This window comes from Cyprinus carpio, chromosome A10 (assembly GCF_018340385.1).
Source record: "Cyprinus carpio isolate SPL01 chromosome A10, ASM1834038v1, whole genome shotgun sequence".
NCBI classification, from domain to species: domain Eukaryota; kingdom Metazoa; phylum Chordata; class Actinopteri; order Cypriniformes; family Cyprinidae; genus Cyprinus; species Cyprinus carpio.
The window spans coordinates 12,662,576-12,681,838 of NC_056581.1; the positions used below are offsets into that span (position 1 = coordinate 12,662,576).

At 40.8% G+C, this 19,263-nt stretch overlaps 1 pseudogene; it reads left to right on the forward strand.

Annotated features, from left to right (window-relative positions):
• Positions 1–19,199, forward strand: part of LOC122146341 — a 24,329-nt pseudogene extending 5,130 nt beyond the window's left edge.
• The last annotated feature ends 64 nt before the right edge of the window (positions 19,200–19,263 follow it).

The following is a 19,263-nucleotide window of genomic DNA, read 5'->3' on the forward strand; positions in this document are numbered from 1 at the left end:
ATGACCGTACGCTGATCTTTGAGCGTTGGGATGTTGACAAAGGAAGAGGGGCAATCCCCCCTAAACAAAAAACAGGGGGGTGCAGTGTACGGCGCAACGTCTTGGGGCATGTGCCATAAACGGGTACGTCGGTGCGGCTGGCCGATTGGGCCGAAACACCGTTGTTTTTGACAAAGGACTTGGAGATAAAGGGAGAGGCGGTTTAGGGGGATGTGCACAATCACTGCAACGGCATGGCCACAGGAAGTCATGAGCACCAATCCTCAGTTGGAAGGACACTGAGGCGTGAGGAATGATGGGAGAAGGGGCATCTGGGGGGGAACTATCCGTTGAATGACGGTGAGGGGCACAGCTAACGAGGGAGAGTTGGTCGTATCCGTCTGTGAAGGGGGCTGCGAACACAGTGAGCCACTACAGTGTCCGCTCTGTCAGCCATCGAAAGAGTAGAATGGTTGGGTACAGACACGAAGCCACACGGGGGCGCTGTGCGATGGGCCGCCCGCGACCCAAGTAAAGTCGCGCCGAGTAAGGAACACATAAATCTGGCGTCCACGTTCATGGCGGTATACGGTCACAGACACACACAGATTATGGCGCTATAGAATTTGTTGGGGCCCGGGGCGTATCGTATCTTCAGTGGTAGCCATTTGTGCTGAATCTAGTACACCCATAACTGTTTTTAGTGGTTCTGTCATCGGTTTGAATTTTGCTACCACATATCGCTTAATCGCGTCGTCCATATATGCAAGTGTTGTGGGCCAAGGTCAACGTGTGTCGTACTGCTTCTAATTAGTAACAGTTGTCGTCCGGGGGGGTTAAGCTGGGATTTTTGGCGCGGCGGGTGGCACTTGTTGAAAGCTCTTTTTGATTGTGTGTATATATTAATTAAGATCAATTCCATGGTCTGTTTTAATTTGACTAGCACAAGACCGCCTTGTTACGGGGGGGGCGGGGATACAAATAGGCCAGGGAAAAGGGCAGGGGTCTGTATGTAGGCACACGCGGAAGCATGGGCTCTCATTAGAGCTGTTGAAGGTGGGCAACAGCTGGGGGGTGGGGACTTGTTAATGGTGAGGGTATCTAGCAAGCGTCGGCGACACCTACTTGACGGCAAGAATCAAAGCAACAGGACAGGGGACCGGTCGAAAGGGCAGGCATAGGAGGAAGTGCGGGGCGTGGAGTTTTCAGTGGGCAGGGGAAACGGGAGTTGTAGAACAGTGCAACAGTGCAGGCTCGGGGCAGGAGGGGCGGGCGGCGGGGGGGGGGCTGTGGCTGCGTGGATGACCGGGCCGGGGCCTTGGGACATCCTGAGGGATCACGCGGGATAGGCAGCGTGGGAAGGGGGGAGGGGGGGGTTCCAAATGTCCCTGAGCGACTGCGAAGAATTGTGGTCAGGTGGGCATTGTGCTGGACCATGTGAATTGGCCAATGCGGCTTGCGCCGAGAAAAGAACATAAGGCCTCGGTCCCCGGGGCGGGTTGAATTGGCAGCTATATTTTGCTTTTTTGGCGAGTACAGCACCAACCTGAGCGGTGGCGCATGCCTCCGGGCTAACCAGTGAGTGCTTGATAGCAACTTCTCCTACCGGCTACAGATCACAGATAGAGTATCAAAGGGCCAAAATACATAGTAGTTGTAGGTGGCCAGGTTAAGGGTGCACAAAGGATTCAAAAATATGTATGATCTGCTATGCGATGAGTTAGGAGGGCATTTCATGACAAAGTCTGGCAACTTGATTCAACCTGTGGAATAATATGTGACCCTGGGACTACCAAAACCATATCGTAAGTCACTGGGTGATAGTTGTTAGCATAAGAGACAAAAAAATATTGTATGTTCTTTTATGCCAAACAAAGAATAGGGTCAATATTAAGTTCTAGATCATAGGGCCATGATGAAGAAGCTAGTTTGTGTAAATTTCCTGGCTCCGGGAAATATATCAAAACTTTATTTTTTGGAGGAGGAATATGCATTGCTAAGAACATAGTGCTTTGGGGCAAATTTTAAAGGGCGATTGGTGCTCAATATTTGATTTGGCTCAATATTTAAGATTCTTTTTTTTTTTTTTTGGCAACCTCCTGATTCAGCATGGTTGAATCAGGTTCACATGTGGGAAAGTAGGGGTCGCTAGCGACCAAAGAGTAGGGCCGATCCTAATAAACCATACATCAGTGGAAAGGCTGATTTATGTGCAGATCTGGGATAAATGTGGAGTATATGTCAAGATTGACAGCCTATAAGACTGGTTTTGGTGGTCCAGGGTCACCATATGTGAGGGGATTCTAAGAACGATGGTTAGTGCGCAGTATAGGCAAATTATGGGATTGGTCCCACGACAAGAAATAACAATACGGGAGGGGGTGTGGAAGATTGGTGGTGCAAATACGGACTCTCCTGGGGAAAAACAGTAGTGTTGACAGTACCGATGGCACCTCCTAGGCCTATCGAAAGATGTGAAATGAAGAAACTGCCTGTAGGATTTGGACTGTGAAACCAGCGTGTTTGTGCGGGATAAGCGCGTGGGGAGAGGGGAATACGAAATACACAAGCCTGTTATGTGAAGATAGAGGTTTATAGGAGCTACGGATCGTTGAATAAATTACAAGCCATTTGGAAAATGACCACGGACTCATGTAGTGGGGGCCACAGCCTGAAAGGCTCGCACACTTGTTTTTGGGGGGGAGTAGCTGCCATTGGACGATACAGTAGTTAACATGCAATATTTAACTAAAAATAAGAAAATAGAGATAATATATGATATAATGCGTATTTATTTAATCATCTGAAAAACATGTTTGATTTTGGTTATAGTAAGATCTGGCAACAGTATGAGTAATTCCTAAAGGTACCTGGGATTTCTTGCACTGCACATCCAGAAAGACCCAGACTGAATATAAGTTTGAATAACAGATTGCCGACGCACACCTAGATGACTTCTGTAGTAACTGCGGTTGGTCACGAACGCGTTTTCAGAGACTCAGATTCGATTGTATAATTGCGTCCGTGTGGTACGCACAGGATTAAGGGCACGAACCAAGGTAACTGCAGTGTACCCGTGGCCCTATTGCACAAGACTATAGAAGACCCCAAGCTGCACTCATACAAGCTTTTGAATGAGGCAAATCAATGCTCAATAGGGCCGCGCGTATAGAACGAAGCCCCCGCCTTCGGGAGTAAAAGAGCCAAAATCGGTAATATTGTAAAGTCACCGCAGCTGCCCTGTCAGAAGGTCCCCGTTGCTATAGAAACAATCAGCGTTTCTGAGACGCTGTGCCAGGCGCACAAAAAATGCGGTCTAGCATGGAAAATTCGGCTTTTTTATTATGCTATTTGAGCAACAAGAAACATTATGAGACATGTCTCTTTGTCAGATTTCTGTTGTGATTTCCCTAAATAATGATTCCTTTTAATCTTAAAGTGGTTAGTTTCACAACAACCCAAAATGAAAAATGTCTGTCACTGAATTACTTCACCCCTTAGTGCTGTTCATAAATCCAGAAGAACCCTCCTGTTCAATTTTAGCAAACACAAAGTAAGGTATTTTTCGATGAATTCTGAGACCTCATCTGACCCTACCACGACAGCAAATGTAATTACCATAGATCAATGCCCAGAAACGAAAGCAAGTAAGATCGGTAAAATAATCCATAGGTGACATCAGGGGTTCAACGCTAAATTGTTACCTTAAGCTACGAAAGCATACATTTTCGGTACAATAAAGAAAAAACAAAATAATGACTTTATATCAACAATGCGAAGTCTGAAAAAGAAGAGAACCGAGAGGTCATCACCCTGAAGGTGCCCCCCATTTTAGAGAGTATGCCACTGACCCAAACACATAATCCACGTAAACAGCAAATAAACGTGACCATAATATGCAAGAAATATACACTTGTCAGCACCATCGAACACATCATGTTGTCAACAGAAAGTAATGTGTAAACAAGTGATAGAAAACGTGATTCTCATGCGCGTGCAGCTGACACAGAGATAGCATTTTAACCAAACAGCGCCCTTAAAAAAAAAAACTAAAAATAAAAACTAATAGTAAATAAAACAAAAATCATAGTCACACACAAATATGAGAAGAACAGTATAAATTACTTCGCTGTGTATGGAGGGTCAGAAGGTCCTCAGAATTCATAGAAATATCTTATGAATGGAGGTCACCTTTGGTTTAGAAACGACATCGAGGCTACAACAATGCCACAATTTTCATGAACTAACCCCTTAAAGCTTGTCGCAACAGTTTCTTTGAAGAAGATTTGACGCTTCCCCATATCAAAGAGATGAAGAGTATGCGTTTCAAATATGGCCGCGATATGCCTTGTCTCAAAGGTACTTTTGCTATTTAATTCTGTGCAGAAGGATTCTCATTTAATGAATTTGCTCTAATCCAATAATGTTTTAAAGTGTAAACATAGTTTAACCATTTTAAATATGTAGTGACTGTTTGAATACAAGTCAAAAACATAAATAACGCTTCTCAGTCCCAGCTAATAGGGCTTAAGGATGTCTTACTGTGCCTCTCTTGCCTACAAGGGGCATTTTTCCCAATCTGGCTATAATAATTAAAAACTCTAATATATTCTAGCAAAATTTTTAAAACAATGTTATTGAATATTACACGTAAGCCTATTTCTCATCACCAGAATATTCAATTCAAGCATTTGCTTGACCGCTATGGCCTACATACGGATCCTCACTTCACCTATCAGAATTTTCAAATAAATAGGAATGATCAGTATAATGTGGTCTCAGGAATGGACTCAATAGCATCGTTTCTCTTTCTAGTGCGTGCTGTTGGAATCTTCAGGATAAAACACCTCCTAAGCTGCTCCTGTCTCTGTCTCTTTACTCTTATCATCCTCTCTCTGTTCGCCCCTTATTTCCCCTAGACCTTCCCCGTCCATCCTGTTGCAATAACACCACTGTGCTGCTCCTATAGAGAAGCCTGAGTCTGGCCTCGGACGAGTCACAGACTGAACTTATTTTCCCCCCGCGGGTACCTCGGGAAGAGATCCCACTTGTGGCCGACCATAAACCACTTCGTTGATAGTAATCCGGTTCGCTCCGATGTTCAAATACTAATATAACAGCCACACTGAGAAACAGACAGACCAAAGCCTATAGACAGAACGATGAAAAGTATGAGAAAAGCATTAGAAAATTTGTTAGGGCAGACCAAAGAATTAGAGACCTGTTCAAGGCTATGTAATATACGGCTTTGTATGTCATGCATATTAAGATTAAAAGATGAGCTTTTTCCACATGAATCATAGGGAACAAAAAAGTACCTTTGCACACACAGACTGTTGCAAACAACTAAAGGGGGCTATTTTTCCTGTTCATTGCTACATTTTCTCAAAACATAGTCGTTGCCCAGATGATCACTCTTAAAGTACACATATCACCCTGTCATTAGTGACTAAGCTACAATGTTGCTTCCGTAATTATACACATACGTTATTTACAAGTTCTAACTACAACTATGATTAAAATTAGTGCAGATCGGGTTGTATTCATGCTTTCATTGCAATATCCGTTAAGAAATATGTTCCTCATACATTTTTTTTAATAATAATAAATAATAATAATAAACAATAAATAAATCATTTTGACATTAATTAAAAAATATCTGATTATATCATTAAGTATCAGTTTCATACTGTATATTTAATTTGAGTTTATTATGACAACAATAGGAGCCAATGGAAAGTCCCCATCATGAAGAAAACACTGGGGGGCTGTATTTTCCCATTTTCTAAGTCAGCTGTCTTCGTACTAATCATCTGAATAATTCAAAGTTTAGAGGGTATTTTGGACAGAGATCTAATGTAATATTAATAGCTTAAGAGGCATATTAGCACAAAGATACATAGTTACTCCTGTTTGCTGCACTGTGGGAATCTTTGTTGAACTTGAGTGAGTGAGAGAGAAAGAGAAAGTCCTGAGGGTTGCTTTTCTAGTTTCACAGGCAAGGAGAACATAAGAGACAAAGACCACACTTGTATCAGAATACAGTGATCACCAGCTGGTTGGGACCAAACCAACTAACCATGAGCTAAGCACAACCCTACCATCTAAGCTGTTTTTTTCCACAGGGATAACATGAGTTTCAGAACAACAGCTCTTGTTATTATGGAGAATCTTGAAATTCAAGATGAGATGAAGGCATGATCCCATCTTCAGAGACACAGTGAGGCAGATTAGATTAAATAGAACATGGGCTTTTATTTAAATTACAACACGAATGCTCCATCTGCATTCTTATAATTGCATTTACTGGAATAAAGGACATTAACTTTGTGTCCTTCCTTTCAGCAGCCCATTGCCCTCACTAATAAACATTGATGTGTATATCACGACCTGGGTTTATTAAGTTACACATCCTTTTTAAAAAAATAGATAATAAATATAATAATTAGGAAGAAAATAAAGAATTAAGAAAATAAAATCTGTGTGCATAGTGTGTGTGTGTGTGTGTGTGTGTGTACTGGAAGGGTTCTAGCACTAATTAACAGAAGGGAAACAGAAATTAAGATAATAGTGATATTTCTGCAACCTAAATAGTAAAAATGTAAGAAATCCCATGTGTAAGATACTGTATGACCTACTGTATGTTTTTTATAGCACATATGAATTCACATGCAAACATAAACATGCTCACAGATCCACCCACAACCATGAAAACCCACAAATAAACAGTTCTACAGCTCCAGGAGGCAAAACTGAGATGTTGCCACGGAGACGCCTTACTTTTTTAGCATCTAGCTGAATAATAATTGGTGAATGGAAGATGTGTATGACTCCCCCATCTCTGAAATACACTTGTCACACTCAATGTCTCTGGAGAATTCAGCCTACAAAAGATCAGGAGGCCTTGTTTACTAGTTCTCTCACAGGCCCCATGCACTCAAAAGTCTCCGCAGATAGTCACATTATATTTAGGAAATGTTAAATCCTCCCTACAAGGTTGAGAATAATCGATTGGAACATATTCTGTTTACAAAGGCCTCCATGTATACGCTATAGATTTTCACAACACATACAACACCAACAAAGCGGTAGCCAATGGTACACGCGGAAAAACAGAGGCCCCATAGTGCCTATTAAGATAAGTGGCATAACAGACACTGGACAAGAGTGTAGTTTCTAGAACAGTTGTTGTGTGCACATTTTGCCTAAATGACATAGATCAGGCAAATGCTCATGGTAAATGATCAGGGACAGAGACCACGGTAGACATGGTGGATGAGACAGAAACACCACACAGAAGAATTACAAAGTGACATTTTGTTCGCTACATTTGAGAAGAGTGCGGGATACATCTCTGGTTGTGGTAAGGACTACGGTGGGTAAAAGTAAGTTTTATTTAGGCTGATCTGCCTCACAAGGCAGTCTATATATGCAGCATAAGCACATAGAAAGCATTACATAGCCACTCAAATCAAAAGAAAGCAGCTTCAGTTTTGCAACCTGTGCTGAAAAGAATCACGAGGTCAGAAGAAAGCAGCTCAAACATTTAATATTTCATAACGGTCTTACTATTAACCTTATTTTGCAAAAGCTGAGGCAAGCTGTTTATTTCAGTAGAATGTGCGAGGCTTCCTAAGCTTCGTTTCGCATGGATAATGAGCATAATGAGAAATTACAAGTGCCGGTAGCAGTGACGAAATGGTGTGGGCGCTACAAACCATGTTTTGGGAAATTAAGACCACACATTAATATAACATATAGTTAAGAAACACAACACACACGACCTGTTTTGTACAGCAAAATCTGCGGGAAGCAACCGGAAGCCAGACGCAGTTATCACAATGTGCTCTTGTCTAAGGTGGTACCGCAATCTAGGAGAGAAAAATAAGGGAGAAAGGCGGATAAAAAATATGATTTCCAGTGATGCAAAGTAAATGAAAGAATATGATGGACAATGAACCACTTGAATAGAGGAATGTAGGCAAAAAGATAATTTTTGTTTTAAATCCGTTTTAAAATTATCATTGCAACACAACAACCACTACAAAAGAAAAATTGAACCCCCGCCCCAAAATGTACAAGACAGATAAGGCCTTATTTAATATTGGATACAATATGGTAACCGTGAAGCACGTGTGAAAGTCGAACCACAAATAAGAATAGATATAATAATAATTAATAAACAATATATAATAATAATAGAATAAGACATGCAGATTAAATCTAGACGAAGTATGTGTTTTAAAGACAAACAAGTTAATCACGCCAGGCATTCCTCGAATCCATCTAATTAATCTATTATTAAATGTTCTATAGAGACCTACTGGTCCTAGAGTAATCTCACAATATAAAATGAGTCAGATGATATAGGCTACACGCTGTACTAGCGGTGTGCAGGGTGTACGTGGTCCAAAACGGCAGTAACAGCTGTAGCTAGTTGCTCAGATTCGCGATTTTTCCGATTTCATGAGACACCAAATCCTGCAATGATGGCAGCCAGGGAAAACAGAACACACCAACACCAAGCAGAACAAATCCAACAGTCTGCAGCGAGTATTTGATATATCTGTTTGGACTGAATGTTTTAGAAAAGAAAAAGAAAGAGAGAGAAAAGAGTTTTGTCAGCTGATAATATGTCCTAATATGCAGGGTAGCCTATTAGATATTATGAATTTCATGAAACATAAGCTGCAAGACATGAATTTCGACACAGATCTCTGGATCTGGCAGTGCAGGTAGATGACTTACTGATTCCCAATTTGAATATCTGCACTGACAAAGATAGTTCAGTAGTGTTTCCATTCTGAAGAACAGTTGTGTATGCGTCTGGGCACAGGACATCTGAGGAGCAGTGAGAGATGTGCTGAACACTGGCATTACACAGCGGGTTTCTAATAACTGAACAGTTAAATGAATTGAACATCTGTGATGATAGATCATGGCAAAAAGCTAATTCTATGAAAGCAGCAAGTTCTAATCAAATGAAATTAGCCAGTGCAAAAATTATATTCCCAGATTGAAAGCGCATTATTCAACTGCACCCCACTGCTATCTAGAAATGGATAGAAGGGACTCTCCTGATGAATCACTGGGATGAGCCTTAGAAGTAACCTGGAAAAACCACCCAGTCCTGTCACTGGGTAACTGTTCATATTAAAATACCATCAAAAAGATAGTAATCAATGTGACAAAATGAGTATCATCCAGAAATCAGACCATTTTTAGAGCCTTTTTGTAAAGGATTTTTACATTTTTTACAGTTTATTATTTAATTGTATATTTTTTTTTGTTTTTATTATTTAAGTATATATATATATATATATATAGTAAAGGTTTACATTTATTTTGTTTTTTTATTTATTTATGTTATGTTTTCATTTTAAGCTAAAAAAAATACTGTATTTTAGCATTTGGATCATAATAAAAATAACAGTTGAAGACAATGACAATGGAAAATAACATTATTCTATTCAAAATAACATCTATTCATCTATTCTATTCAAACTGAGAGTTTATTCATTTAGGTAATATGGTATCAGCTTTTGATATCTGAATTTAGGAAAATATATTGTGGTTGTCATATATGCTGACATAAATTAACAGCTTAAATTGAGCCTAGATGTCTTTGACGTGGACAAGAGATGGCATATTGAGTTATAAATGGAGAGAGAAAAACAAGCTCCACATGGAGACAGTTGCTATGGGAAGCACTGGCCGTCCACCCTGAGGGGGGCGTATCCCATGGAGATAAGCATGCGACTGGGGTAAGTGTAAATGACAGAGATTTCTAGATGCACAGAAGCCATCACAAACTGCTCACATTGTTGTATGAGTACACATTAGCAAAATTATGGGTGCTGTGTTCTGAAAGACACAAAAAAAAAACATTGGTTACATTATCATACTACACACTGCTTTGTACATAAACATCATGAATGGCAGTTTAGTGATACTGGAGGAATTAACCATGCACCAAAAATATTACTACCACACTTATCATCCAACCGATGTAGTGAGCCATACGTGGGAAATTATTTCTCCCGCTGGAACCACAATCTGGTTTGCTGAGAGACAATGAACTCTCTGGTATGCTTATTGGTCCTTGCCCCCGATACACGTCTTTATATCAATATACATTAGGCACATCGTACAGACTCTCTCTCTATATACCCTGGGCTGCCCTCAACACTACAGAGGAGTCAATGCTAGTATTGTTTGATTGCCTTGACTCGCAGCTACAGCTCTACAGAGTTCTGTGTCATAGGTAAAGTGTTGTTGTAGGAATGTTGGTGCGCACTGTTTTGAGTCTGTTAGTATTTGTAGAAGCTTTGAAGAGTTGGGTGTTGCTCCTGACCATGAGCCTGGACTGCTCTCATCAGAAGTTGTATTCCAAACAATGTCGTTTGTAATTAGAAGATTTTGTGTACCCTCCTGGGTCCCGTGTAATGTTCGAAGATCCTCAATCGGAGAGCTTTTTGAATGTTGAACTGCTTATGCTGTAGCATTTAAGTGAACTTTTCTTATGAACAGGAAAAACAGAATGGATGAGAACTTATATATACATTTGGCTTGTCGCACACAATAAGTCATGGCCTAAGTGGTTATAGAAAAAAAAAAACCAAAAAAAAAAAGGGTTATTTTGTTTAGACTTTTGACTCCGACACCTAAGGTTGTGGGTTCGAAGTCTCAGGGCCGGGCAATACCTTACGACTGAGGTGCCCTTGCGCAAGGCACTGAACCCCCCAACTGCTCACCGGGCAACCGCAGCATAAATGGCTTGTGCCCACTTTGCTGCTCCCGCTACCAGTGTGTGATCAGGTGTGTGTTGTTCCGCGCTGTCTGTGGTGCACTTTGGATGGTTTAACATGCAAGCCCACGAATTTCTTAGTATGTCACCATACTTGGCGGTATGTCACATCACTTAACTCATTTATATTAGTAGTTCACCCAAATGAAAATCAGGGCTGCTTGGTACTAACCCCCTGATGGCATCTAGTGTAGTATGACTCTTCTTCTCTTTCAAAGACCATATCAGTCGTAGTTATATAAAATTGTCTTTTGATATTTCAAGTCTCCTATCATTGCAGTCAGCGTGGTGCTGCATGCATTTCTTCAGTCCAAAAGACCTGAAATAAAAGTGCGGTGCCATCAAAAAAACGTTGTCTCCACTGCTCCTTAGGCAGTGAACAAGGCCTCCTGTAGCGAATCGATGTGTTTTCGTGAAGAAACATATCCATATTCAAAACGTAATAATCACTTGAATCTAGCTTGCGCTCACTGTTGTAAACAGAAGCAGTAACGGGGGAATTACGTATGAGGTCAGCTTTGTTGTCAGCAAGTTGTTCTTTTCTATATTCAAAAATATATAGTATATACTATATAGTAATACAAACGTTGCATTACTTGTGTTGTAAATAGACTTTGGAATAGTAAGTAAAAAAAAAAAAAAAAAAAACGGAATTATATGCTTGATCTACAGTAAGTATCACTTATGCCACTTCTCAAAATTTCTTAACAAAAATGTCCTTTGCCGGGCTGAAGAAAGGATTATTTGAATTTGAAGAGGGACCAACAGCCCAGAGCTGCACATTCATTCACATCTGTGTAGGAAATTATAATGTATGCATATCAATTTATCAAGATAATGGACACGCTTGAATGACATTATTACGTAAAAGTTCATTTTTTATTAAAAAAAAAAAAAGAAAAGAAAAGATCTCTGTAGATCAATGGTTCCCCAATTAATTTAGCTCCAGAATCCCAAATTAGACATCAAGTGGCAACTCTGTAAAATGTTGAAAAAAATTCTAATCAGTTCCCCAAAGTGCCAGTTTCCTACACAAAACACCCAACAGTTACATCACTGCAGAACATATACCCACTGTATATATACAAAATATATGAGCTGCCTACCTGGACAGCATATTTGGGCAGTTTTATAAAGCACATAATGTGGCACAGTTGAATGATAAACTGATGATTACAAACCTCAGAGCTTGCAGCAGTCTGGTGTGGTTGAAGGAGCCTTTGTGCATGGTAACTAGCGGCTGATAGGTTGCCTTAACTGTCATTGTCACATTGAAGCTCTTTGATGAATCAAAGTTCAAAATAATAACATTTACTTGCAATAGTAATCTTTTTGTAGCACCTTACTGTAAATGTCTTTACTGTCATTTGACCAATTTAATGATTCCTTGCTGAATAAAAGTATTAATTTCTTTCAAAAAAAATCTACACTGACCCCCAATTTTGAATGGTAGTGAATGAACGATACACATATATTTATAGACAACATCAGAGAATAAGCCATTGTAAGACAAAGAAAATCAGGGGAAAGCATGGAATGGCCCAGAGAAAGCAATGAGTGAGATGAATGGGAATTAAATGGAGAGATAGTTTTCAGCTTTACTGAGTTTTTTTTCTTTACAACACAGACTTCAGAAAATCTTGTTAATAGATTTTTTAAAAAATAAAAACTATTGCTTAGATTCGCCAAAATATGAAAGCAAAAATTTCATGTTGTCCACATTCATTGTATGTACTTGTATGTACAAATGTGTAGGAAGGGGGAAGGGGAGAAAAAAAGGGAATAAGAAGTGAAAACTAACTCCTGTATGTCTAATTTCAAATTGTAGGGGGGGGGAAAGTTCTATCTGAGATCAATTTGATAGGTAAAATAAGCACAGTAAATGGAGAAACATAAGCAAGTCTGTTCCTACCCTTTCAAAGAAAGTGCTATGCCCCGGTACAAGGCCAAGAGGAACGTTGGATTAACCAGGTAACAAAATACCCAAGGGTAGTCGATTTTGCCAATACTTGCGGCTCTTGTTTAAAAACAGACTAGACCATTGTGAATGGGGTACACAGGTTTACTCTATGAGCTTCCACCATACAGTTGTTGTTGGAAGCAAAACCTTGCTGACACCGACGGCTGCTCCCAACCTTTCGCTACAAATGCACACATTGAAGTAATGAAAAAGGTCACTTTGAGTCCCGTTTTATTTGCTCTACACACGTTTACTACTAAATCCAAAAGCACGCTCATGTATAACAGTTTTACAGTGTGGAAACCAAAAATCAATGGCATTTTAAAAGCAATTATTTTAACACTTTCAGCCTACTGTATGGTGTAATTTTGAGTATTTTTGACACCTTACATTAACCCGGGTGGTTGTAATATGGGGATGGTAGAAGGGGGATTTTAGAGGGAAGGAATAAAATGCAAATTCATTGTGAGATTGGCTTTTGACGAATAAAAGGTATTACAGTTAAAATGCTGCCGTAATATAAACAAAAATTAACACACAAATGTGCTTTTAATTTTTGTGTCGTAACCAGACAGTTTTTAGTGATTTGCCAAATACTTTTGATGTTAAATAAACGATGACGAAAATGAGAAAAGATAAATTTCTTTTAATGATGTAATATTTTGTGAGTTTTACGTGTAACTTTACAAACCCCCTTTGCAAACCCAGCTTATCTGCAAGGATTCAGAAAAATCGCGTACCTGTGACTGAACCAAGACAAGCTGTGCAATACACTGTATCCAGCGTCTATGAGAACTTACGAGACATAAATCACAATACACCGACACGTCACACATACGGACACCAGATTATCCGCACCCTCGCCCCCAGCCCTGCATTTGATAAATCTAGCCGCTACCCATGTTGGTGTGAAAGTACCTAATGTAAAGAGTGTCATTGTTTTGCGCTCACTGAGTGACCTAATTCGTGTTTCTACAGAGAAGCCAGGAAGCGCATATATGTACCCGTGTGCTTGAAGAATACCACCCGAGGAGGATCAGAAATTCAACACGTTTTTGTACAAACAGAATCAGACTGAGGGAAAGAAAGAAAATCGCAGATCAAGCATCCATTTACAAACTATAAAACTATTTTTTTATTAAGCTGTCTTGGACTTTTAGTAGATCTAAACAAGCGTGACTTAGAATTAAAAAAAAAAAAACAAATCTGATATTTGTAAATCTGTATTCAGTTTTCCGGTCCCCATCACATAGCATAACTAGGAAAACAGATATATTAGTAGCATGGTAAGATATGTGGAAAATTAGTAATCAACAAATCTAAAGTCAAATAGGGCTGATTTGCACCCAAGTGTTTGCCCCTAATGAGGGTAACCCTGTGAAAAAAGGTGTATAATTTACTTCGAATATGGAAAAAACATAAATAGGGTTGAAATAGGTTGCCTTATCCCCCGCCCCTCACCCACTCTCCCCCTTCCTATGCGGGTTAACTGGTTAATTGAGGACAAATATACTATAGTACCAAAAAGCCTGTGGACTACAACGACAGTGAAACAAACCCAGTATGTTGAGCATGAGATCAACTAATTTAGAATTCAGAGGGGGAAAGAACCCAGCTCTTCTAGCATTGTGTAAATATTAATTTAATCCGCATTTTTGCCAATTTATCCATAACAGACAAACTCGCATCATTAAAACACCTTTAATCACATAAGTGTAAGCTGCATAATTAACAAGAACAATGCAGAGTGGTCGATTATTTCGCTATGCATGCAACTTAAAATTGTGCGGCCTCTGGGCCAAACTTACCAACTATGTGTATAATCAAAATGAGTAGATGCTTATCGTGTCGAGGAATCAACATGAAAATGAATGTAATACAAGTGCATTATACCACAATATTATTCTACTTTTAAACAGTCCCGTTGGGAATGTAGGCTTAAAATGTGCCAAAATTACAAAACCAATTGGAAAACGTTTACAGTTTCTTTTCAGTTGTTGTGCTAAACCTATTTAGCATAATTAAAGTGGATTAAATAAAAATAGCGACTGCCTGGGGGAAAGGACATACATTTTCGTTAGCCGCCTGTCACCTATCTAACAAGGCAAGCGTGCCTTTCGTGCGCCGAGCTCACCGCAACCGTTTTCTATCAGCACCTCGTCTGTCATCCTCCGCTTCATTTCCTCCGTCTACCGCCCCAGCTATATGACAGCCAGACAAACTAAAGAGAGCAGCACACGTGACGGAGCGTTCTTCCGCACGAATGACCCTCATATCTCAGAGTGGGATGACGTCAAATAAACCCCCCCGCCATGGCTGGAATCCCCGACTTGTTTCATGCAACCAACGCAATCTGAAAAAAAGTCCAGTGGTCGGATCTCAGGGGCATCCCAAAGCCCAAACCTCATACAGACCAGCAGACCCCCGAACTAGTGTGAGTTAAATTGCGGAACAACTTTGTTTTTCGCGTCGGTCTGTAAGTGAAAGTAGGTTGACTGTTGTTTTGGTATGGTAAAACTCAGGCTTTTCCTCTGAGAACTCCGACGATTTTGACAGAAGCGGGCGGCCGGCTCTCCAGTCCTTTTTGGCCGGACTGCCGTACCTTCCCCTGCTTGCGTCTGCGCAGTCGGTGACAGGAGACGCTGTGTGTGCGCGGACGCGCCGTGTTCTAATCGTTTCATCCCTATGCTTGTGACTAGTGGAGGAAGAAAAAGAGAAAAGAAAGAGAAAGAAGAAAACGCACAACCGTTTGCGTATTTGTGACGCCCGTATGGTTGCTAATTGGTCCACAGTTTGGCAACGGTGTGGTGTTCAACAGAGGTTTTAGTGAAACCAATTCGAGGTCAGAGGACAGGATATGCAGCGAAAGATTTAATTTGAAAGATAAAAATACTCCACGCCTCGTTTTACATGAGACGAATAGTTCTCTCTATGTGGCGTAAACGAACCTGTAACATACGATAGACATGATGTAATTCAAGCGGTCGTTATGCGCATGGCGTAGGGACGCTGGGTAGGGCCCACCCCACCAGCACCCCACCGCCCCATCCGCTCCCCACCCCCGCGCCGCCTATGTACTCCTCGCTCCCCACTTTCTGCCCCACGCTTCCCGTACTACTGCTTCGTTCTCCACCCCCCGCCTCTTACTGAGTATTATGGTATGACAGATACTTGCTTATTGTAATTCTACAATGCCAATATAACTAACTAAATATTATATTGTTTTAATGAAGCATTCTTGAAATGTCAACATTTCTTTTTTTGTCAGCTCATGGGTGTGTTTGCCTGCCTGAGTCATGATGCTTACGTTGGAAATATGTGACAGTGTTTAATTTACAAATGATTACGACATTAATAGTGCTTGCAGGCAGGCTAACTGTCAATTTGTTTTTTTAATGTTAAGTTTATATATATATATATACATATATATATATAATATATATATATATAATGTGCAGTGGTTGTCCAATCCTCAGGGTGCCTCATTATTCAGGAAAAATATTCAAAAAATAATCAGAACTATTAAAAATATCTGATTTCAGATTAAGTTTTTTTTTTTTTTTTATTAAACAAAGTTGTTGTAAATGTGTTTTTTTGTTTGAGGAGTGAAAAATGTGATGTCAGCGAGAAACACATGTTGTGACTATCTTAGCATTTATCAGCATTTTTAATGTTTAAGATATAATATGCACATGAATTAACAATGCACTAAAAAGTGTATTTATAAATTTACATAAAAAATACATAAATTATGTAAAAATAGTTTTTTGCTTTAAGTTCATGATAAAAGGGTGCATACAGGGTGCAAAGTAATGTCAACGTACTGATATTTGGTAAAGTGTTACCAAGATATTTTTATGTAGTTGAATTGAAATGACAGTTGTAATGACTTTTCAATGTCACTAAATTTTGTATTTTCTTTTACTCCCCTTCAAAGCCAAAAGGAGAGCCTGGGGCACTACTGTAACCCTTCCCATGGTATTTCACTGCTGGGTGTCCTCAACGAGCAGCGGTTGAAGGGTCAGCTCTGTGATGTTGTGTCGGTTATGTGGGTGATCCAACAGTACCCAGGGCCCATAAAAGCATCCTTGCAGCATGCAGTGAATACTTCACAGTCTGTGTTCTCCAGAAGGGACTCAGAGAACCGCTCCATTGTTCAGCTTGACTTCTGTGAGCCTGATGCATTTGAGGATTGTGCTAAACTACATCTAGCTCATCATCTCTGTTGTGGAGAAATGCAGCCCGGCAGCTATACAGGAGTTGGGCTATAGCCTCGGGCATCCCCCGTTTCTAACTTAAACCAACGCATGTACCTATAAGCCCTCAGGCATCTATACTCCGTGTCAAGAAAACGGATGTCGCTCTCTGAGGAGGAGGATGGTGCTTCTCAAAACAGAAGTGTTATTGTACATCAAGGTCAAGGTGAGCAGCCTGGCCATGGATGTGTTTCAGAGGAGAAAAGTTTGACTCTTCAGGGGAAAACTGTTTTAAACAGGCCACAGAAGCCACCTTCGCTCACACACAATTTAAGTAATCAGAGCCAATCCTCAGGACACGTCAGACCAAATGAAAAAGAGACAAACAGTTACCTCTAACAGCAGAAATTCAAACAAAAACACTGCAGACGATGGCGATTGCAGATCTATCATCTCCTCACCAACATCCATACTGCGACGTCGAACTGAATTACCGATCACCATCTATGAGGCCGCAACTAACATCCTCAGTGTCATTCAGTGAGTCTGTACAAGCACGACTAGCCTACAATCAGATCAAACTGAAGGGTGCCCATTGATGAGAAAGAATGGAAAGCATGTCATGATTCCAGGCCAGTGGGTGATCAATCAAGGTCCACGCAAGCCAAACCGTAGACCTGAAGTGGGCCACTTATTTAAAAGTCTTGCTGCGCAGATCATCTGTCAATGGATAGTCCTCGTTCCGTGTATTGCTCTCCAGCTATGGGCCTAAAGGACTCACAAAGTCGAGAACAGTCCTGTAGTCAAGTTAATTACCAAACAGCAAGAGTTGCCATTCCCCTGAAAATGAGGATAGGAATTAATAAAGAAAGATATGCCACATTTCTTCTCAGGTAGGAGACAAAGAAATGCGCCACAGAGACGGACCCGGGACTCAGACAAGTCAACTCAGAATTAAAGCGGAGCCCACCAGTCCCCCTTGCTGGTAGACCTTCTGAAATTGTTCGCATTACTGGGGGAGACCAATCTGCCGTTAAATTCCAAAAGTCTTTCCAGCAAAAACTATGATGAAGGGGTGTCCAGAGGGTCCTTCACTACTCCCTAAATGAAGAGGAAGACTAAGATAGCATGGTAGTTATATGCCCTTTAAGAATATCCTAGGCGGTTTCATGGAAGGCATCATCTGATGCATCAGAAAGGCACATTTGATGAGGTACCATACAATTCCAACATGGAGAAAATAGTACGAGGAACCTGGAGAAATTCGGCCCCCCAACCCAAATTGTTTAAGTGCTGGAACTGCCTTAAGGTTTTCAGGTCCAATGCTGTTCTTGTATCGCCATGTGAACATGTACCACAACCCAGAGAAGCCGTATGCTGTGACAGTACTGCGCAAAAACGCTTTCACAAACAAAACTTCAAGTAGGACTCACACATGCCAAACCCAACACGGCGTGGTGCAAAATCCTGCCAACCTATTTAGTTCCTATTCTGTCTGCGATGAAAAGTTTCAGAAGGAAAGCACTAATTGATATTGTCAGGAGCGGGAAATAAAGAAGGCCTGATTATGAAGCTCCGGAGATCACAGGCAAGGACGCAGTCGCAACCCTTCGGCAGGGGAAAAAAAAAACAGCGATCGAGGTCCTCGGATGCCCTACTGTGGTAAAATGTTTTTTCTTTCAATCAACTTAAAACCTACATATGAAAGGACACTCCACTGGCCGGCTAACTTGACATGGATGCCCGTAGAGAGACTTCAATACAAGCAGCAGTTGACACATCTTAAAGAAAAAACCAAGATACGGAATGTCGGTGCTTGCCGGCTAGCCTGCACAATGGAAAAATGCCCTCTTTGACTGAATTAGAAAAGACCATGAGAGAGCGTGTAGGTATTGCTACCGTTCTGCCCGTACTGTGGACGTCGATTCTCCCACACAGTCGTCAAAAAAGCACCACGAAGCTCACTGCAAGTAAAAAAAAAGCTGACCTGTCTTTGAGTTGTATGCGCAGACATTTAGATTCTTCTTTCAGCATTTTATGGCGTCATCGGGGATGGAAGTTCAGCAAGACAATATGATGAGTGTGAAGGAGGCATTGGACTCTCCGTCTCCAGGATAGCAATCATGATGCGATCATCCACCGTTCTCGGAGTTACTCCTCCTTATCAAGGAGTCGATCCTGGGACTGCATAGAGGAGAGCAGTGTACGTGTCCTCATCATTTTCCACCATGTAAATGATTCTGAAGACTCGTCTTAACTTCCCAGAGGACTTGAGCGCTCCGGTGCAGTTGACTGCATAGTCCAAAGAGAACTCAAGAGAG